Raw genomic sequence first — 4,129 nt, 5'->3', positions numbered from 1 at the left:
ACGTTCGTAGTGCCCCCGCCCATTATACTCATTACTCGCGGCGCGTTGCCGATTCCCGCAAGAGTTCGGGCACTGTTTTTGCATTCGCAGCTAAGGGTGTTCATTTAATTGTAATTTCATTCTAACGAGCTGCATGGTCAGCGATGGTATCTGTTCTTTCGGACATGTCCTAAATAACAGATACCATCTTAGTATATATATAGTTAAGGCTCACCGGCCACTTGACCATCTTCTTCTTCTGTGCGAATGCACAAACAGCGCCCGAACTCTTACGGGAATCGGCAACGCGCCGCGAGTAATGAGTATAATGGGTGGGGGCAATACGAATGTAGTGCGGACAATACGTTGAGAATGTGGGTTTCGCGGGAGGCGTGCCAGATATAAATCCCTGCAGTCGCTCTATCCTCTGTGTCCTCGTTGGCTCAGATGGATAGAACGTCTGCCATGTAAGCAGGAGATCCCGGTTTCGAGTCCCGATCGGGGCTGTAAGCAGCTAAGGGTGTTCATTTCATTGTAATTTCTTACAAAAGAGTTCAAATACTACAACATCTTCAAGATTAATAGAATATTTTGGAAGGGATAGAATCATAGAACATTATGGGTGAACAGATAGGGCTCACAATCAGAACTTAAGTTATTGGCGCATGTACCTAGGGAGTAAGTTTGTCCTCTATAAATGAGTGCTTAGTAACGTCTGATACCTAATTTTACTAACCAGTCAGACTACAGAAGTATTAATCACCTATAGCCATCGATAAAACAATAAAATAGTACGTGCGGCTTACAAACTGTTGTAGCAGAACCGCGTGGCCAGTAAAAACATCCACCTAGGCTAGTTACTCGCATTCAGATAACTCCAGAGACAGAGTCAATTTCGACTTCAACAGACATAATATTTTAGTCGATTGGAGTGAATACTGCCGCTCTTACGTTGTCCAACGCATCTTTTCGATGTACTTCCATGCCCCACTGAATTTTTAGGACCTTTCTAATTCGGGTTTCATCCAGCTCTCGGTCCCGAATGTAATGTGGAGTCTCCTCTCGGCTCAGGATTTTTAGTTGACGTCGTGGAGGTTGAGGAGGTGAGGTGGTGACGCTGCTGATGTAGGAGGCCGAGTTCGGGAGCTGGTGTGGATGGCCGTTATATTCCCTACAGCGTCAGTAAAACAGCATTATCTGTTATTGGTGGATTTATAGTGCAGAACGTCTTCTCTGGCGTGGTGGAAGGCGTTCTGATTTTTACACTCACGTGCGACGAGAAATGCAGAGACAGTTCTGCATAGGCGGCGTCTGATGTGCGGGTCAGGTCCCGGCAGTGATATCGTACAGGCGGTCCAGACAGGAGACTGTAGGCGCAAACCTACCGCAGCTTACTGGTTGCTAGTACTGTTCACTCCAGTGCTCTCGAAGAGGGACGTGCGCTTGAGGGGGAACGACAGGAAATATCGCTCAAATTCAAGATTTTTTTTCCTCGGTGCTCCCTGACGGACGATAATATTGCTCAAATTCAGGATTTTTTCTCCACACTGGGAGGTAGCAGACAAATGGGGTTTCCTCCAATGAATAAAGCATATAATTAAGTTTTTATTGGTACTTAAAAGGGCAACGGCCTTGCCGCAGTGGCTACACTGGTTCCCGTGCGATCACCGAAGTTAAGCGCTGTCGGGCGTGATCGGCACTTGGATGGGTGACCATCCAGGCTGCCATGCGCTGTTGCCATTTTTCGGGGTGCACTCAGCCTCGAATGCCAATTGAGGGGCTACTCGACCGAATAGTAGCGGCATCGGTCAAGAATACCATCATAACGACCGGGAGAGCGGTGTGCTGACCCACGCCCATCCAGTGAGGATGAACGGTGGTCGGATGGTCCCAGTAGGCCACATCTGGCCTGAAGACGGACTGCTTTTTATTTTTATTTTTTATTGGAAAATATTAATATCTGCATTGTGCAATTGGAATTTTCCAGAGGCAGGTCTGTAAGGAGGTAGATCGCTGTAACTCTGGTTGTGGTTATCTGAAACATGAAATTAACAACATCTTACAGATGTAATTTTCGTTCATCATAGGGTTTGCAAAAAAAAAAAAAAAAAAAAAAAAAAAAAAAAAAAAAAAAAAAAAAAAAAAAGTGAAATTATAGACATTTTTTGGACCCCTCTTTTATGGTAAAAAAAATACTAAATATCAACAGTAAAAAATCGGCTACGACGAACTGAAGAGAATTCAGTTTGCTTCAAGGGAGACCAAAAAATCATTAAAATCGGATGAAAATTGTAGCGTGCGCGACAAAACCATGCCGAAAAATATGGTTTTGAGAAAAACGCGTTTAAAGTTTGACAAGTATTTATCATATTTAAAAAAAAAAGGGACAAAGCTTGGATCTTACGGGATATCATCGACGCCTGGTACATAATAACTATCGTACCGGCTAGTGCATGGCCACTTTCTCCTACTTTGACCTAATGGGGCCTCATTTTCGTCCTCAAAGCCCTTTTTGTCGCTGAGCGCATCGCCGCTGGCGTCTCTGTCTTCACATAACTGGTGTATTTCATCGCCGATTTTGATTTGAATAACATACGACCAAATTTGAAGTAATGTCGACAATTTCACTTCGGCTGGATGTTATTTTTGGAGTGTATCTCCAAATGAGACTATTGAACTTTGATTCATGTTTTCAGTAAAACCGCCCAAACAACGCTCCAGCAAATCAAGTTTACTCAAATTGGTACAAATAGCGATGATGGCATCGATAACGACTTGTGGTAACCGGTTCTCTAACGCCGAGGCTTGCCGTGACGCGCATAATATTTTGGGGAATAATTCTTCAGTGTACCGGGTGATCAAAAAGCCAGTATAATTTGAAAACTGAATAAATCACGGAATAATGTAGATAGAGAGGTACAAATCGACACACATGCTTGGAATGACATGGGGTTTTATTAGAACCAAAAAATGTCCGACAGATGTCGCTTCATATGATCACAATAGCAATAATTAGCATAACAAAGTAAGGCAAAGCAAAGATGACGTTCTTTACAGGAAATGCTCAATATGTCCACCATCATTCCTCAACAATAGCTGTAGTCGAGGAATAATGTTGTGAACAGCACTGTAAAGCATGTCCGGAGTTATGGTGAGGCATTGGCGTCGGATGTTGTCTTTCAGCATCCCTAGAGATGTCGGTCGATCACGATACACTTGCGACTTCAGGTAACCCCAGAGCCAATAATCGCACGGACTGAGGTCTGGGGACCTGGAAGGCCAAGCATGACGAAAGTGGCGGCTGAGCTAAACGATGTCAAAGTTAGCGTAAGGAGTGCTATGCGTGAAGCGTTCAGTGAATTCGAAAGTAAAATTCTGTGTACCGACTTGACAGAAAATCCTAGGAAGTTCTGGTCTTACGTTAAATCAGTAAGTGGCACGAAACAGCATATCCAGACACTCCGGGATGATGATGGCATTGAAACAGAGGATGACACGCGTAAAGCTGAAATACTAAACACCTTTTTCGAAAGCTGTTTCACAGAGGAAGACCGCACTGCAGTTCCTTCTCTAAATCCTCGCACGAACGAAAAAATGGCTGACATCGAAATAAGTCTCCAAGGAATAGAAAAGCAACTGGAATCACTCAACAGAGGAAAGTCCACTGGACCTGACGGGATACCAGTTCGATTCTACACACAGTACGCAAAAGAACTTGCCCCCCGACTAACAGCCGTGTACCGCAAGTCTCTAGAGGAACGGAAGGTTCCAAATGATTGGAAAAGAGCACAGGTAGTCCCAGTCTTCAAGAAGGGTCGTCGAGCAGATGCGCAAAACTATAGACCTATATCTCTGACGTCGATCTGTTGTAGAATTTTAGAACATGTTTTTTGCTCGCGTATCATGTCGTTTATGGACACCCAGAATCTACTCTGTAGGAATCAACATGGATTCCGGAAACAGCGATCGTGTGAGACCCAACTCGCTTTATTTGTTCATGAGACCCAGAAAATATTAGATACAGGCTCCCAGGCAGATGCTATTTTCCTTGACTTCCGGAAGGCATTCGATACAGTTCCGCACTGTCGCCTGATGAACAAAGTAAGAGCCTACGGAATATCAGACCAGCTGTGTGGCTGGATTGAAGAGT

At 44.3% G+C, this 4,129-nt stretch overlaps 1 pseudogene; it reads left to right on the top strand.

The window, feature by feature from the left end:
* The first annotated feature begins 1,601 nt into the window (after nt 1–1,601).
* Nucleotides 1,602–1,719, top strand: LOC126089712 (5S ribosomal RNA; annotated as a pseudogene).
* Nucleotides 1,720–4,129: the final 2,410 nt, after the last annotated feature.

The sequence above is a fragment of the Schistocerca cancellata genome, chromosome 6 (genome assembly GCF_023864275.1).
Source record: "Schistocerca cancellata isolate TAMUIC-IGC-003103 chromosome 6, iqSchCanc2.1, whole genome shotgun sequence".
Classification (NCBI taxonomy): domain Eukaryota; kingdom Metazoa; phylum Arthropoda; class Insecta; order Orthoptera; family Acrididae; genus Schistocerca; species Schistocerca cancellata.
The sequence above is the reverse complement of the archived record's forward strand: the minus strand, read 5'-3'. Positions and strand labels throughout refer to the sequence as shown.